Source organism: Bombus huntii, chromosome 6, assembly GCF_024542735.1.
Source record: "Bombus huntii isolate Logan2020A chromosome 6, iyBomHunt1.1, whole genome shotgun sequence".
Lineage (NCBI taxonomy): Eukaryota > Metazoa > Arthropoda > Insecta > Hymenoptera > Apidae > Bombus > Bombus huntii.
The window spans coordinates 4,015,931-4,035,513 of record NC_066243.1 but is presented as its reverse complement, the minus strand read 5'-3'; the positions used below and the strand labels follow the sequence as shown (position 1 = coordinate 4,035,513).

At 36.1% G+C, this 19,583-nt stretch overlaps 1 protein-coding gene across 4 annotated transcripts in view; it reads left to right on the top strand.

The window, feature by feature from the left end:
* Positions 1-19,583, top strand: part of LOC126866591 (uncharacterized) — a 210,347-nt gene that overhangs the window by 4,852 nt on the left and 185,912 nt on the right. The gene's annotated exons all lie outside the window — the stretch shown is intronic.

Here is a 19,583-nt window from a genome sequence, read left to right as displayed (position 1 = left end):
ATGTGAACAATGCCATCGATTTTTTATCCGAGAAGCTTGCAGTTGCTACTTTCCTAACAAAATGTTCGAATGCGAAGGATTAATATTCCGCTAAGTAAAAGTGGATTAAAGATTTAGATATTCAAAAATTCCGTACGCTTGCTCCATTAAGAAACATCGAACGACGGTGCTTGCGTTTAAAAATTCTCATTACCTTCCTTTGTTTCTACGGATTTCTCCAATTCTCGAAGCTGGTACAGCGAGTCTGTGTTGCAAGAACGTACCCTTTACGCGGAGGATATCTGTATTCATAAATCCGAATCGTATCCAATACCCAATCTTCGTTTCATAGGATTTTCGAATGGTCCAAATACTAAGATAGTTCACGTTAAATATGTCAAATATATTATAGATATTAATACCAATTTTGCATATACAATACACCAATCCATGTTGAACCACATAGATACGCAAGAAACATGTACATAGCGAAGAAAATAACTTTTCGATACCCCAAAGTAACTTTTTCTTACTCACTTAAAAATTGTAATATAAATATTTCCCTTGCAAGTAGTTAATTTTCTATTTGTTAATCTTTCATCTGGCCTTTTTCCAAGTAATTCCGATCGTTACTCGGCAGTTTTGAGCGTCTCGATAGTCCAAATTTATAATTTCAATCCGAAAGTATCCGAAAGTAAGTGAGAAGGTGAAGAATACTATCGTCTGGTGTGGACAGTATCCTGCAACACGAGGAAACCAAATGAAAAATGTGTGCGATGTACCGAGTGTAAGGATCGGGCACATGAAACATACACCGATCAAAATGTCTTTTATATTTGACGCAATTGCGATTCCCAGTGATTGGTTACAAGTTTTACTCTTCTTCTACTCATTATTATAATTTAAATCGATAAATATCTTAGTCTTACAAAGTTAAACGTATGTTACTATCGTGGCCATGCAGTGTCACGGTCGACCTGGGGTCAAGGACGGTTGTAACACTTTCTCCGCTTCTGACTTTTTATCAGTAACCTGATTATTACTTGATACGGTGAAATTCCTGTGTCTCTACAACGTCAGATAATTAAGTAACACCTGAGTGCAAGAAGCTTTCTTGTAAACGTAATAAAACTATTGAATCAACGTGAAAAGTTGCAAAGTCAAGGTGTTCGTTTCAAAGTAATCAAAAGTATTGCAAAGTGTTCGTAACATACTCTAACGGTTCACTCATTGTCCCATTTCATTGTACAGATCGTTCTCAAGCCTCAGAATGAACAGTTGCGAGTTTCGGGAATCTGTTCACGAGATGTTCAGGTTGCTGGTAGGGAGTGTGGCATTGTATGGAGCGGAGATCTGGGGATAGGGAAGAGAAGAATGGATAAGATACAGAGAAGGTAATTTGAAGCGAATCCTAGGTGTGAAAAGAACCACACCAAAGTATATAATAAGACAGGGAACGAAGTCAAAGGAATTGAGTACCGTAGCGGATAAAGGGGCAATGAAGTATCAGGAAGAAGCGAGGAGGATATCGAGTAAGAAGCTGGAAGTGGAATGTGTAAAGGAAGTGGAAAAGGAAAAGGGCAAAGCGGGAGAAATAAGTGGAAAAGAAAAGGGGATGATCTACTTGGATGAAAGCATAGCGATATAGAGAAATAGACAGATAGCAGCAATTGTACATAGTAGCAGAGAAGATGAAAGTGAAAGGAGAGGGAGATGCAGAAGCCAAATTATAAGGAGTACTACAAATACATAAGATTGTGCGTAAATGCATCATACATAAGAGGAAAAGGAGAAAAAAAGGAGAGAAAATTAATAGCCAGATTCAGAGTGGGAAATAAACACTGGCGAACAAACACTTGACAGAGGAGGATAGCAGGAGATGCAAAACATGCGAAGTTGAAAGGGAGTATATGAAATATACAGGGTGGTTGGTAACTACTTAATACTAAAGAAATAGAATAAAAATTAAAAAAAAATTTTTTTTTTTTAATTTTTCCACCGAGACAACGATCTACAGTGAGATCCGTTATAACGAGACGTGATAAAGTGCACGCGTACCAAGCGAAAATTCAAAGTCGATTTTCTCGAAAACAAAGCCTCGAACGAAAAATTTTTACTCTATATTTTCGACTTCTTTTTTCGCGTAGAATCACCCCCTTTCCGCTTGTACCACCAGTTACCAACCACCCTGTATAGCGAAACGATGCGAGGAAATTAAATGCAAAAAATAAACAAGGGAGGTGTTGGTACACGATACAAACAGGATAGCAAACATGAAAAGAATAGTGGAAGCAAAACGAGCGAGTTGGAGCGAGAAAAGAGGAGAAATAGAAGGTGGAAACAAAAATCAAAAAGTTGTGGGTGTGGGAGGCCAAGAAACAGAGGAAAGTCTGTTAGGAGTTGAGAGTATCATGAACGAGTAATTAGGTTAATTAGTTAATTAATACTGTTAATTAATTAAACAGTGTAGTAGTTAAGGATGTGAATTGTACAAAGAATAACAGATTTGAGGGATAGATTTAAGAAATAAGGAAAATGAGAGTGAATGTGAACTGAAAACCGCCATGAGCCGAAAGACAAAGATTATGAATAATAATAATAATAACAATAATAAAAATATATTCTTATTTTTATTATACTTGTATTAGTTATTATTAAATATTAACTGTCATTTTTATACAGTATATCCGTTTTAAATGTCTATACGTGATTTATTCCTGTAAATATCAGAAGTGCGAGAAAATGTTTGAGATGAAAGTCGTTTGACTTCACGGGGGAAACTTAATAAGCTATTTCGATTCTTTTCATATTTTCATTTAGAGAGATTTCAGTGCCAATGTGACTGAGTAATGTAATGTAATTTTAAATGAAACTATGTGTGTTTCTATACACCATTCGATGCATTTCTTAATTCCCTATAAGAAAGTATTAAGTACTTGTGTCTGAAAATGTCAAGTTCAAAAGATATTTCAATGATAATTTCGTTGAATTGAAAGTACGAAGGTCAAGGAAAACGAACATAGAAGCACATTGCGTCATATTTCCTTTCCCAGTCCTTGGTACGATAAGTTTTATAAAATTGAAGTCGAAATATATTTCAAACTAATTATTTTTCGACCCAAGCACCTCGATGCTTCTTTGTAGAGAATCAAAAAATACATTGAATGGTGTATAGAACTGAGGTGGATTATTATACGTGTTGGTTTATTAAAGAGACCAGTGATAAAATTGTAATAGTCAGTGTATATTAAAATTACTTTAAATACAAGTACAGAGACAGTGTATGTCGGTCGTAATCGTCGCTCTCTCAATGCTACTGTTCAACTCTACGCTCGCTATTCGACTGTATGACTCGCTATAATCATTGTCCTAGAGAGCATGTTCGTTTATTTGTATCGACCGGTGATATTATAAAAAGCTCAAATGTAACTCCGGTTCGCGATTACAAATAACGGCGATAATGTTTTGTCCGGAGTTTGTTTACCTTTGAACCTACCAAACCAAAACAACGTTGGCACTCCAAGGCACAACAATATGAGTCTCTCCCGATTCGACTCTTCTGCTGACTCGTGTGTCGCTACAGAACAATGTGTAATTCCATTTAAAAAAATAGAGAAATAATAGAAAAAATAGACATTTTTTATATGCCTTCACTTTCAGAGAAAACACATGTAACACGCGACGCAACACAGGAAACCATAACAATTAATTTTTCCTAATGAAATTTTGTCTGCCTTCTACCTACTACCTTCCACCCACTATGGCTTGTTCCAGTTACTGGGGAGCACCCTGTATACGGTTTATATGCATTAGGACGTTCAAATAACAGAACGTTCGTAATAGAACGTTCACATAACGGAGGTTCTATTGTTCTTATTTCGATATTACAATGATTCGATAGTCTTACAAACGCTAAAACAAGTCACAAGAGTCAAAAAAGCATTTAGTTACGAATTTAGTCACCGATAACCAAGAGAAATGATTTTAAGGAACTGTTCGGTCAACGTTTGATTCTATTTGGGAAAAATTTGTTCGCTCCTCGAACTGCTCATAGTTCGTTCGAATGTGTCGCGTTTAAGTTTCCCTATTTCTTCTATTTCTTCTCTTCCGATATCCGTAGACACGCTTGAGTTTGTAAAATTCTTGGAAAGCAAATGCACTTTCATCTTCCCACACGCTGTATGATGTAAAAACATCTTTGAGAAATATCAACTCAGAACTGTGAAAGTCCAAGTTTCATGCTCTGACCTCCACCCCCGTGTCAATTTCACACACTTTTCCACTGAAAGATTACGTTACTTCACCATTCATGCAGCAATTTTTTCGCAACTTTTTGACTTTCATGTGCGGATGAAACGCGATACCTTTTTAGGCGAATTGCTGCGAATGCTTGTGACGAAGAGCGAAATTATTTATTCGTCTTTCCATTTTATTGATCCTCCATCATCGTGTCAATCTCGCACACGAGTGACGCATCGAATTACGAAAATGAAGGATGGCTGAGGGTAAAAAAGGAGCTCAGGTGGATCGTTGTACGACATTTCTACGCCAAGTTACGACAGTTCGAACATCGGCAATTTTTCGCCGAAGATTTAGCGATTTAATTTTGTACGCCAGCGTACTTACAGAAGCTTCTTATTGGCAATTTAAGGTCATCACTGAAAACAGGAGATCCTCTATCTCCCTTCCTCGTCACCTCGCAAATCTCCGGAGAATCGGATACGATTGCTCGAAGGAAGGAAATGCATGGACGAGTAGGTGAAGTCAACCCTTTTCAGTTCTCGCTCTTCGTCTTTCCTCGGTTGCTTCGCAAGGTTATCGTTGCATCCAATTAAAGAGAATAGTATGCATCGATTTCGGCTCGTGCTAACTTTACTTGATCCCATGAGTACGCTTTGCGATAGCAATTAATTGCGATATCGCAATGAAACGCATCGGTGGATTCCGGGTGGCTTGTAAACGCTGCGTTTTCCGCGTTTCATTTTCATTAAGCGAATCGAGTAACCATTTAATTTTGCCGATAAGGATAAAGCTGAAATCCATTAGCAAAAACGAAATTCTGACATGCGAACGTTAGGTAGATTCTCCTTGCAGCGAAATATTAACCCTTTGCACTTGGAATTTTATTTCAATTTCGATACCAGCAGCTGCCAACGCTTTTAAGTGTTTTATTTGAAATTTACCTTAACTAAAAAATAAGACAATTTAAAGAAATAAAGGAAGAAACAAATTCACTTAAACACCAGTTTTATTCACACTGTTGTTGTATTTTGTAATTTTTAAGTGTATGATATATCTTGAAACAATTTCCAGGATGCAATCCTGGCTTTCTTTCGCACGTTTCACAAAAAAAGGAGCTCCTGAGATAAAAAACTGATGTAGAGTCACGCTCGACATAGGAGTACAAAGGGTTAATTTATTCTCCTCTCTCTTTTTATCTTTCTTATAATCATTTGGGAAAAGGACAATTTCGAGAAGCGAATTTTAATTTCTAAAAATACGTAACTTACATGATTCAAGTATATTGCGTTAATCTAAGTAAACGTCGGAATACGGCAATATACAGGGTGGTTGGTAGCTGGTGGTACAAGCGTAAAGGGGGTGATTCTACGCGAAAAAAGAATTCGAAAATATAAAATAAAAATTTTTCGTTTGAGGCTTTGTTTTCGAGAAAATGACTTTGAATTTTCGCTCGGTACGCGTGCACTTTATCACGTCTCGTTATAACGGATCTCACTGTAGATTGTTGTCTCGATGGAAAAATTAAAAAAAACAATTTTTATTCTATATTTCCAACTTCTTTTTTCGCGTAGAATCATCCCCTTTCCGCTTGTACCATCAGCTACCAACCACCCTGTATAAGTAATGATGTCGTAATGAGTTCCGATATTCCAACTAACTGCCTAATAATGAAGCATTCGGTTTAGGAGATTGCAAGTTCACTTTTTAATTCGCGTATTGGTTGTTAAATGGAGCAGGACGATAAATGAGAAACGGGAGTCACAAAATTTTTGCAACGTTTAAAATTTAAGTATACAATACGTGGTGTAATATTGATTTATTTATGACGTTGAAACAAAGAATACGATGCAGAGTTTAATATTTTGGTAAAGTAATTTAATTCAGTAGTTTAATTTAATAAATTAGACCTTTGATAAATCAAATAATTCTCGTTTTCGTCGTCAAACTTTAATTGCAGAAAATAACAGACCTGGTTTTTGGTTTCCTTTAATTATCTAAATACAAAATCACCTCTCTTTTATTGTTTAACCCCTTACCCCTTCGAGACGTGCTTAATTAGATGCTTAATTAAATGCAATCAAGACGTAAGTAGCTGATATTTCGAAAAATTCATTTTCACCGAAATTCTAGCTGTTGTAAATTTACTCTGATTATCTACCATGCAATAATATCTTAATTCCTCCTTTAAGAACATAGATAAGCAGATCGACAATTAGTTAGGAAGAGAGAGATTTAAGAATATAGATATGCAAAAATGTTCGCCAACAAATTAGTCTTTTAAAATATCCGCATTTTCTCGTTGATTACGATACAGCACGAAAGCTATTTTGTTAACAGAAACGAGTACACGAGTATACAACTAATAAAATTAATTTTTCATTTCAACGATACAACATTTAAATCCGAAAGAACGTTCAATGACTGGTGCGTTCGTGCTCGGTAAACTTCTCCATCGTAACCTGTTGAACTTTCACGCAACGTCGTTATTCATCAATCAAATTTGACTAAGGATAAGAAAGGAGCGTGACTAAGGATTCGATGAAGCCTCGATAACGAAAGCCAGGATATGTACTGACTTAGAATCGTATCTCCTACGTGTGACGAGTCAGGCCAGATATTTCTTCCCTGGATCATCCTTGACCTTGTCTGCTGATATCATTTGATAACCTTGAGGTAACAAACATTTCGTTCGCAGCCCTGAACCAGCGTTGTTGTATTTAGAGCGAGCTTTATTCACAGAGGCAACGACTAAGGGTTATACACGTATAAACACATGCTACAGTCACCTCTTTCAAAGGCTTAAAACGTGCAATTCTCCCTACGTGGGAGTAATTTTAAAAGTTAAGGTCAAGGCCTGGACCCTGTAGATTGAACGCGGCCGTAAGAGGACAATTTACTGAAAAAAGATCGGATGCGAGCCAAAGATCGCTTTGACAAGCTTTAGAAACCAGTTCCCATCGGGAACATATGCTGAATATATTTGTTTGGTTGTGAAAGAGAAAACCGGGCTAGTAGTTCTCGGCCAAACTTTTTCTCCTGTTAATAGGCATTTAGGAATATTTAGCAGCCGTACTGTTTTAGTATAGTTGCTGGCAATTTTTCATGCTATAGTCGATTAAACTTTGGCAAAAATTGCGCACCAGAGGCATAGATTCGATTAAATAATAATACTTTTGTTTAATTATTTCTAAATTGTGTGTAACAGAGTTATAGCTCAATTAAGATCAGCCTGCAAGGCACGAGACGTGGGTCGATGTGATGGTGCAAATACACTGAAATTAAATGACTGAGTTTCGTCGACTGTGTAATACGCAAAGAAATAGAGAACTTTAAACTTTTAAGTGATTGCCCACGACCGAACCGTGTAGAGCGAGAGAAGAAGAATGGAATTCCTCAGAAATGGTGATCGCAGGGAACATTTAAGAAGGAAAATAGTTGGTGTACTTTATCCAGGCAGAAATGAAGGTGACAGAGTTGACATTGGAGCATTGGTCGCGTAACTAATGTCCTGTTGGTTTGAATGAGATCAAGAACTGATGTTATACTGATGTATATTTAAAGAAATTTGTTAATATAATGTGGTTTAGGCCTAGAGCATCAGTAGAAATAAGGAAAAGATACCAGGTTTTAGGTAAATAGCCATTGACATAAGTCTATAGTTTTAAAACGTGATAACATTGTTGTATAATATTTTATATAATCGTCATTTAACGGTAATTGCAAAATTAAATAGAGAAATAATTAAAAAATAATTGTATTCAATATTATATACAATATAAAATATTATATAATATCTTCTATTGTACTTATTTCATATTTTATATAATTATTATATAATATCGAATATAATTATCATTTAACTATTTCTGTTTAATTTTGCAATCAGTGTTGACTGACGACAAGGAAAAATATTCTCAGCATTGCTGATATTCACCTTTCATGTATGGAAATAATACATAAAAATAGCGCAAATTCAATATTATTGGAAAATATAAATAAATTACGCACTGTTTTCTCAGAGTCTGCTCAAACATACAAATCACAGACACTAAAAAGATTTCTATTTTTAAAAAATGACGCTCTTTACGATTAAACATCTGTCTTATTCTCTCTTTCACAATTAATACTGTAATTAATATTATCCTTCATAATTAAAATTGTATACATTCTTTATAGTGATACAAGTTTCGTACTTAAATTTCTTCGAACTTCACAAAATTACGAGATTTAGATAAAAGGATAAATGGAGAGAAAAATTAATAAATAATAAAAGGATAAATCGATGATCAAATTAATCTTCGAAATTCTCTTTTATAACCACAGCGTTAAAAAACAGAATTTAATAATTTGAATGAAAAAAGATTGTAAATTAAACGCTACGATATCATAAACTGATTTTTATCAATAGGATCTAAATTATTAGAGGAACGAATTTAAATAATCTTCGTACGAGATTCTTTTCTGCAACTCGCAACGACGAGTCAAAAGACGTTCCATTTTGTCCCGACGACATTCTCGCTATTTTAGGAACATTCGAGAGACTAGATGCGCCCTGTTGGCCCTTTTATTTATAGGAATGACCCGGTTCAATGACCTAAACGATTTATCCGTCAGTTTGCACTTTACAGTAATTCGACTGAGCATTACAACACTTACAGAAACTTCTCATAAATATATTACGTATGTTCAGTCTGTGTACTAATTTTGTACTGCAGTAAGTAAGTTAGAACTTGTATACGTGGATAGACCAAATTTTACAACGAAATTTGAAAAACTTTTCGTATAATACGCGTAATGCGGTCATAAAAGTCTTCTATGATAAGTGCACAAACGCATACTTTCGTATGTCACAAGAGTCGTGTGATTTGTATCTTTGTAATTTCTTATTAAAAAATATTTTCTACAGCGCGATATCTTAGCGCCTTTATCGATAAAGTTTTATTAAAAGGTCTTTCCTACAGCACACAATATCCTCGTGCTTTCATTAACGCTTGCTCGACAATGCTTTATTGTTTGATACGCAAACAAAAGTTGTACATGTGGTAGGAATTTTAATTAACCAAGCAGCTGTCTGCTCTCGTTCGTGCCATTTAACAGTTTCCAAACGCTGTGGGAAAATTTGAGTTGGCGAGCGAAAGGTGGGCTATTGTGCGAAAAAAAAGTAAAACACGGCTCGCGGCTAACGTAAAAGCTATTAAACGAATTACACTTGCAGTTAGGAAGAGTTCAGTACGATGAAAGCAATGCCGAAATCCAGATTAATAAATTGATTTAAAAGTCTAGTTGGAAAGTTTAGTATCGTGTTAGTAATGTGATATTTGTAGCAGTTTGCGTTATATTGAAAACTTTTGCAGCTTTATTGAAATGTGAAAAATGTAATAAAAGCGGAAAATAAAAAGTTATAATTAATAAACCTATTAAAAACTCATAATTTCATGCCATACATTTTTTACAGATAGAAACCTTCCAGCTAATTCACTTTTTAGTTGCGTTTATACGTTTGTCCTTTTATATGTTTCACGTAGTATTTTTTTTTTCTAATTAAAAAGATTTTATTTTTGGATAGGCAGAACTCGAGCGATTAACCAAGTGGTTGAATTTTCAGAAGCGCGCAGTCAGCACTTAAATTAAAATTTCTTCAAAGAGTGAATCACTATGTTCGTCTTTGTGTTAAGGAAAATAGAAGGAATCAAGTTTCAAGATGTTTCATCGCTTCGCCTAACCTAATGTTGATCTTTTATTAACATCCTTTGCTACGCCAGAGAAAAACGATTTCATGTCCTCTATCTGTTTCTTTCTCTTTTTTGTAAGAACCTGTTAATCGAATGATTTAATCCTATTACCTACGTTTGCGTTTCATCGTGTAAGATAACAACGACTGATAAAACAGTATGAAGTTTTAAACAAAGAATTATGCAGAAATTTTCTCACGCAAGGCTTACTTTAATTTTCTCTATCCATGAAAATACTGCTACCGATTTAAATGTCAGCATTCTTACATCTATCAAAGGCTAACCTTGTTATATTTCAGTATAATTTTCATTCCATTTTCACATTGTATATGTGGCGACACTCGACCATGCGACACAAAGCGATATACTTTCAAAGCGTAAGTCCGACATGCCTAATGTACCATCGATATCCCTACGGTTCTTTCGCCGAATATTCAAAAGTGCGAAAGGTTTAGCGTCATAGCTAAGCAAACACAATTCGAGATACGTGATTATTAACTCTTGATTGTTAATCGTTAATCGTTAATTGTTGTTGATAGTTAATCGTTAATTGTTGATCGTAAATTGACTGTTGATTGTTAATAGTTTAATAAACCTTTTTTGTTAAACATCAAGAGTATCTCTTATGGGCACCTTCACCAACTACCACGTCATATATACAGGGTGGTTGGTAACTGGTTTTAATTTTTCCATCGAGACAACGATCTACAGTGAGGTCCGTTATAACGAGACGTGATAAAGTGCACGCGTACCGAGCGAAAATTCAAAGTCGATTTTCTCGAAAACAAAGCCTCAAACGAAAAATTGTTATTTTATATTTTCGACTTCTTTTTTCGCGTAGAATCACCCCCTTTACGCTTGTACCACCAGTTACCAACCACCCTGTATATCGTTAACAATGCACAGATGCAAAGTTTCTTTGTCAGTATTTTCAAAAGGTACTTAATTCATGCCATGTTCGATACTCAAGAGTTCGTATAAATTCACTGGAAAATATAACATAGCGATGGAAAAGTATAATACAAATAAGTTCCATTTCGTAACTACGAGGAAAACAATATTAAATTCACGTAAACTGGAATCGTGTCCGAAGTAAAACAGTTTAAACTTTAATTACTTCCTTAACATATCTGCGTCCTTTATTCTGCTAAAAATACTTTGCATTTGCGTGTATTACTTATGAGACACGCTATATTGGAGAAATATTAGAAAATGTTGGGTAGTAGCTCTTCTTGTAAGTACATAATACCGCTTTTATAGATCTTTCGTTGGAGAAGCTCTTATCGACCTCAATTATAACGGCTATGCTCGAACCGAACTGATTTAAGACAGGTGAAAATGGGCCATCGGTTCGGTCTTGTCGTTACTTTGAAATAAGACCTCTATCGGGAAAGCTTTTCCTCGGCAAGTAAGAAAACGATTCTCTTAATGTTTTGAGAATAAGGTAGCTTTATCCTCCCTTTTATCGCAGTATTTAAGGGTCTACTATGGTTCTTCATCTTCTATGTAGTATCTATGAAGAGGAAATCTGGATGTATTAAAAGTAATTGTCTTAGAGTATTACATCTTTTGGAGAAAGATTTACGACAGAGAAGGATTTTCATTTCAGTAATACAATCGTGGCTAAATTATCGAATCGTCTGTGATAAAAATATTATTACGACGAGATTCTTCTGTAGCAAAAAGATAATATGTTATTCGTATAGTTATACAGTTTTCGTGTGTTTGTTTTTATTAAAAAAGCATACTAATTTGGCGGATATATTTTTAGACAAAATCTTCAGTGTCAAATGTTTCATGCATATGCCTCGTTATAAAGTACTGTTCATATGTAAATTGTTTTACAGTTGATTATAGTATATAAAAACATAAAATTTAATATAAAAGTGATTAATTGTATCGTTAATATATATTAGACGTTATAATCCATGGAAAATAATATTTAGAAAATGAATATTTATTCCTTTAATATCGCAATACGAAGTAATTGGAAGGCTGTATGGAAAAATTGTACGAATATAGTTTTTCGTAAAAATGCTACAAGCGTAGCACATTATATGCAAGACCCGCGTTTGTCTAGAAAATTCTCTTATAAATTTCCACAATAAGGTGACTTTATGACCACACGCGATATCATTTTTCTTCCGAGTACCTCGATCAGTATAATTAATTTTAATTATACCCATCTCAAGCTCCTCTTACATACGTAAAATGAGGAAATATAGTCAAGAACGCTTACTCTTTATAAAGTACATATTCAGCATAGTATAATATTTGTACAATAGTCATATAATATATTACAATACCAATGTATCAGAATATTGTTAAATGAAAATGAACGATAGTGAATGAATCAGCGTTCGTCGATCGACGATCTACGATCGTCACGTATTTGTTGATGCACACAAGGTTATATCGGATGGAGTCCGAAGTTTCAGCAAACAACGTAGTTGTTGGAAATAAACGGAGCAAATTAGTATGTATTGACCGGCGATTTAAATCAATGACAGATGTTTCTGTCATTTCTAAAAAATGTTTTTTCCTGCGATTCGACCGATCGCTTGTTCCTCCTACGATATGCACGTGCAAACTGTTCAATGGAATTTATTACGAGAAGTCTTTCGCAAATGTATTCATGACATCCATACGAAGTTTCCGTGTTTCTCTACGCGAGGTAAACACGCAGTTTACGTAGCTAATATATTCGATCCACTCATCCATCCATCGATGCGTCTCTGCGTTCTCTTTGCGAAAATATTGCGCTGAAATTTGAGACTTAAAATTAAGGAAAATGCGTATTATCTTGTAACCTACGGCGGAAGGTAGAGGAGCCAATAGAAGTTCGATATTTCAACGTTTAACCCTTTCGCTTCGACGCCGCTTATAGGCAGCGACCACGCTACGACTCCTGGATCCGGCATCCAAATGATACATATACAAGTGCTATCTGTAGTCAATAATATATTTTTTCGTTATCAGCAGAACACTATCTGTTGATTTCATTGACATATTGGATTAATCACTTCTTAAAGTTACTCATTGTTCAAACAACATCAAAGCGTTTCACGCAATATATTTCAAACATCCAAACGATCGTATACTGTTTCATGCTAAAAGATCTATTAAATCCATTGACAGTGAAACGGTATTTCATATATGGTTCTTACAAGAATTATTGTTATTTAAGACTTGGGAAAACGTATATACAACAAGCACGCACACTGTGCGTATTTCTGGCGCGCGTTTCCATTCAGTGACAGTACTTCGACGGACTGGACTGTTGAAGCGAAAGGGTTAAATCACATCGATATCGCTTATTCATTACAGTCCCAATTTTATGTGAACTTACATTCGATTACACATCAGACGTGTCATTACAATTACATTAGATATACATGCGAACACTTATTAACACTTTGACTGCTATGTCGAAATTACATGCTTCGCTTAGGACACTACGGGAATATTTTTATTATTCAAAGTATATAATGGCAAAATAATAATAAATTGATAATGTAAGACAACATTCTTCCCCAATGGACCGGATGCCTTGGTAACAGTTGATAGCGACATATTATAACAAGGCTTCGTTTATTTCAACAAACCATTCAAACGTCCAAACAAGCAAAACGTCCAGAATATATTGTTGGAACGTGTAGAATATATTTGTAAACAGTATTATGATTATTTTTATGATTTCAACGAAACATTCGGCTGAAATGGTAAAGGTCCGCAAAAAAAATTATGTTTGTGATAAACCAATGGTAGTGGTAGATTACAACAGAGGAAAATGTGCTGTAGATTTATCAGATCAAATGGTAGCATATTCTACACCACATAGAAGAATCTTCAAGTGATATATAAAATTAGCTTTAGAGTTATTGTTGAATACATCAATTTCAAACGCGATGATACTCTATAAACAAGGAATAAAAACAAAAATCAAGGTATCAGGTTTTAGAATGGCACTCGCAATGCACCTTACACAGTGCCATTCACCAGGGCCGTCAAATACACTTATTCGACAAAGATTGCGACACGAAATGCAGAAGAAAGAAGGGCAAGCGTGTCTGACACGAAAATTTTGCAGAGAGTGCTATAAAAAAATGTTAAACAGTTAGAATCAAAAATTGTGAAGAATCGGACCAAAAAGGTAACCACCTATTGTCCAGATTGTATCGATGAGCCACATTTATGTTTAAAGTGTTTTAACACAGTACACCGTTAGATGCAAGATTTGTTCTCATTTTTTTTTTATTGATATCCTAATAAAAATGTTTAATTGTTCAATGGGGCACTTTTTATTTCAAAGTATCTTCTATTTATCGATTATATTCAAAATACCCTAACTGTCAATTTTTATTCAATTTTTGCAACTGTAAGAAGTTCAAGCGCTCCGATCATCAATGACCACCGTGACGTCACAGGAGAAACCGTGGCCGGTCATATGACCAAAGTGTCAACGCTATCAACAGCGACTTCAAGACGCGATAAGAGTAGTTTTTAACGCGCATCGAGCCACTGATAGTCCGTGTTTCTAAGGTACGAAATCGAATGCTTGTTGCGAATATCGTTGGCAATTCGAGTCAGTATCTCGTGATGTTTTGGCTGTCGCAAAGCAGCCGGTTGACTCTGCTCCAGTCTGACATCGACTGTTGACGTCGTCGGAGCATCAACCTCGCCGGGTGATCGACCGCCCAAAGTAAATTCGTTAACGTCAAAATCTGAGAACGACAATGTTAGCGAATTACAGGGAGCGACGCGATACGGCGCGGTGACTCGAAAAAACGCCGGTGCGCACGAAAAACGCCGTGTCGTTGTAGTAGACAGGTAAATAGGACGTGGCAGCTCGCTCGTGTGTTCGTACAGATGTAAAGATAGAACGCACGAGCGAGTTGAAGAAGCGACGTAGGAATAGAAAGAGATCGCTGCATAGACATCTCTTGCGTTCTTGTCTAATAACACGCAGCAATATATAGATAATGCTCGTACGCAGAATAACGCACGCATATTCGAATAGGAATTACGTTAGTGTAACAGCGATCAACGAGCGACGTCTCCCATATCTTATGAATCTACACGGTGACATTCACGCGTGACTCGCTTACTCTGTGCTTTGTATCTGCACGCGTGCACGACTGGAAACATACGCCGAATTGGTGTAATACGACCTGTCGTTCAGCCGTATATTTTATTATTTTATTTTATTCCATATACGTAAATCCTATAGATTAGATAAATTTCCTATAGATTGGTTTATTTTGTGTCACTCGAGATATTAAATTCCACGTTCGCTTGTGCGTACTTCTCTGTACATGTTTCGGTCGAGAGACATCGTATTAGATCGTCCGAAAAGTTTCTTTCGTTTTATAAGGAGATAATGGATGCACGACATTTTCCGTTTTATATTATTTTATCGAATTACGTATGATCCATTTTGTTCTATCAAAATAAATGAGGTGGATAAGATCGTGATAGGTACCGCCGGTGTATGAAATTTTTGTCTTCATCAGAGTTGTCATCTTCTCAGTTAGGAATTTTGTAAGAAGCCGGACTGTGAATGCCGGGATTCGAACCTGGTCTTGAACGTTCGTAATCGGCTGCTCTAACCACTGTTAGTGTCTTTGTGTACCAAGACACGGGACAGAAACCATTGGAAAGTTTTGCTGTCGAGTGCCGCTATATAAAGATCACAACGTTCGACAGATTAGGTTTCATGTCTGTGTAAAGGTACATCGTTGTAAAAGACGTGTTTGTAAAAGAAAGACACTTTTCGGATAACCTAATATCTTCGAAGTGACTTCTAATCTTAGTTACACGATATCTTATGCTGTTTCAACGTCCTAATAAACACCCTAAGCAAAGAGTACACGAACCATGGTATCAGTCTACGTAACAACAAAGGAAGGATAAAGTCGAAGCGCGGTGTATTAGCACGATCGTATTTAGGAGAATTAATCGAACCGATCGTACGCTCTCAGCTTCGATCCTCCATAAGCCTCGCCATTCAGTCGATGAAAACAGACAGCCGCTTTGTAAGCAAACGTTCTAACGCTAATTGAACGTTAGATCCGCCGTATCGTGCACCGATGTATACAACCGATGTTTCGCAATGTGCCAGGCACTTTTAACCGATGACGCTTGTAGAGCGGTTAGATAACCGAAAGTACATCAAAGTTGGCATTCGCACGAGGGATCGCTGCGCAGTGATGAACCACACGGATTCAGTTATTCGTCGGCTGTGCCGATGATAGCTTTTCGACGAATTATCGCTTCGTGACCGCGAATAATCATGGGCGAGGTGCATTCGATTTTCGAGACGGTCGACGGTTGGATACGGAAGCTGAAAAGTTGCCATAACGCGCCGATCCCCAGGACCCAGATTGCCGAAACGAAAATCACGATCGAAACGAACGATACGATTTTCGATCACGAGATATGGAGGCAAGCGTTGCTAGTCGAGGCGCCTGCTCTTCGCAACCTGCTGTTCGGTGTGCCCGCCGAGAACAACGTCTTCGAGATCGTTTGCACGATCAATCGCTTGCTCTTCTTTTACGTAATCATCAAATGGATCAATTACGAAGCCTGGGTACTGGCTGGCGCCGAACCCTTCGTTTTGAACCGGTGAAAGCTTGGCTATCAGTAAACGACCATGTCGACGTGTTCCTTCGTTCGATTTGATCCGTACGATTGTCAACCAGCAGTGCAGTGCCTTTGAGTGGCCTCGGAAAAAGATTTCGACAGAAAAGGACGGAGAAAGCATTCATTCAAGAATTAATTGAAAATTATGGAGAGAAGACGCGAATGATTTTATAAACAAAGTGAAAAGCTTTATGTAAGAAGAAAAAAATACTTGATGAAATATAATTTTTCCATCGTTTTTTATGTTTCCTGAAAGTTTTAGCGCTTTTCATGTTCCTTCGACGAGCTAGAGTTTCTAAAATTCTGCAACTTTTACGATTAACTTTTACCCTTTTTTTGGTAATATTCGAATACTCTACAAAAATTGTAATTTTTACTAGAAATTACAAAAAATGTCTCGCACATTCAATTATCTTTTTTAAGTTACAAAGAGTGTTCCACGTATATTTCCATGTTAGTTCAATTCTTATCACAAGTAACAAAAGATGTCTCGCATATGTTTCAAAAAAAATTCTACGAAACCTGTAGTTTTGTATCGAGAAAGATTGAAATTAGCAGAATTTTATATCTAAGAATCGAAGGGGCGAATCTACGTTTCCGATCAAAGTTAGACATTCACACTAAGAGCAGTATAGTCGCAGGAAATTTATTAGTAACGAAAAGTAGCCACGAACATACGACTGTATTCGCTGGAAACGGCGTAGACTGACAGTTAGTTCGGAAAACTTCTGAATATCACGTTACACGAGCTCGCAAGTGTCGTTTGGTTCCTTCAACTAAATTCTCGTCTCTCCGCCTAACGTTTAGCTGGAATTCGAAGGTACGCGTTTCGAGAAAGAGAGAGAGAGAGAGAGAGAGAGAGAGAGAGAGAAAGAGAGAGAAACAAGGAGTGGGCGCCAATATTTTCAAGAATCAACATACCAGCGAACGCTAAAATTAAGCCAGAGTTCTATACCGATTCACGGAATGCGCGCCAATAATTATCGTTCGAGCTTATTCCCAACAACGCAGACAGCGTTTCAGGCAGTTGAATTTTTATATCCGCTGTTACCGTTAATTACGCGAAATGCCGGGGACAGAGGGCGGAAATTGCGAAGGATCTGGTGTCGATGGTACGAAATGAAATTTAGCCGCGATCGAACGCAATTTATTTCCATGTCCATGCATCAAATCCGTGGCCGCCAGCGAAAATAGACTGCGATTTCCATCAAATGCACACGTCTGTCCGTTTCGTCTATCGAAACGTTCGGCTCTACACGCTTAACGCCAACTGTACGTATACTTTGCCGAGTATCGCGAAAAACGCTGCGCGGATAAAACGTTTGATCTTTGCGCTTATAAAATGAAAATGTTCGAAAAGGGATTTTAGCGAGGGAAAGAAAAAAAGAGAGAGAAAGTAACGAGAAAACTGAATCTCTGCTGACATACTTAGCAACAATAATGTTTTAGTATAATCTAATAATAGTAATAACAATATATAATATAATATTACAATAATAATAAAATAATAATGATCTAAATATTCACCGATAAACACGTGGATACGAAAGAGCAAAGATAATCAGCTATTTGCAAAATTTTGTGGAAGGAAGTCGTCGAGGGGAAATTAATTTTCGTTTAAATTCTTGGTGAAGGTCAGTGTTCGCTAAGTCTCAAAGAAACCCCACGATGGATGAAGCGATTAGAATTGTTAAGATGAATAAACGATTGTTAATGAAATATTATATTCTTACCGTTGATTGGTTCACGTGTAAGCGCAGAGGCGTGATTCATCGTGGAAAACGCGAGGTTTATACAGATTTCCAGGCGGCTTTTGTTATAAAACTGTCCGCACGAGGGAACACATGACGCGTGTCTCCTTTTTCTTTGGCAAACCGCGTCCTGCTGCCAACATCCGTCCTTTCAATCACACACATCGTCGTGTTTAACGTTCAACTGGTAGAAATAGGAGCCGTTGCGTTAAAATTTGAATCAACGCGATACACGAATGAGGTATAGTAAGGTAGATAGTATGTACGTACATTACAAACGCTGTTTTATTTTTCATACAATAGGATATGATTAAGGGGTGTCCTGAATCAGAATGTTCTAAAACAGCGTCTTTTTGTGATTTTTTTCTAGAAGAGAAAGGAAGAAATGAAGTTATTGAATGTTGAGATATGGTTTTATATATATTTAATGAATACAAAAAAATTAAAAAAAAAATTATAACAGATTTCTAAACCTATTTCACGGGCTGCAATTTTCAATTCCAAATTTCCAAAAAAGGATTAAATTATTATATATTTTTCTCCTCGATGACTAAAAAAGTTCGTCAAAAAGTTTATTTAAATAATTGTTATAGCACCTTAAAGTTTATTTTTTCTTTTTACAAAGCACATTTTTTCTTTGAACCCGCTAAAATTTTTAATTTCACACTATTTTCTGCCCTTTTTTTTTAGTTCATCGAGAAGAAAAATATATAATAATTTAATTTTTTTTTTTTTTTGGTGTTTTGTTTCGGTCAAGAATTACGAGGTGGATCTTTCACGTCGACTGAAAACTGCAGCCCATGAAATAGGCTTAGAAATCTGTTGTAATTTTCTTTTTTACTTTAAAAAAGATTTTTTTGTATTCGTTAAATATATATAAAAATTCAATAACTTCATTTCTTTTTTCCCTTCTAAAAAAAATCACAAAAAGACGCTGTTTTAGAACATTCTAATTCAGGACACCCCCTTAAAAAATTGCAGATACAGGAATCTGGAATGATCTTGTGCTTTATTATTATTATTATTATTATTATTATTATTATTATAGTTATATAACAACAGGAAAAGATTGATTTTTGAAAGATAATATATAATATCTAAATATAAAATTTTCCCATTTGCATCATGGCCCTACTTAAGAGAACAGTTGAAGGCATCAGCGGCGTTCAACTGACGACTGGTCCTTATCACCGCGCGCGGTAGGTCGTAGGTGCAGTAAATGACATCCGAATTCTTC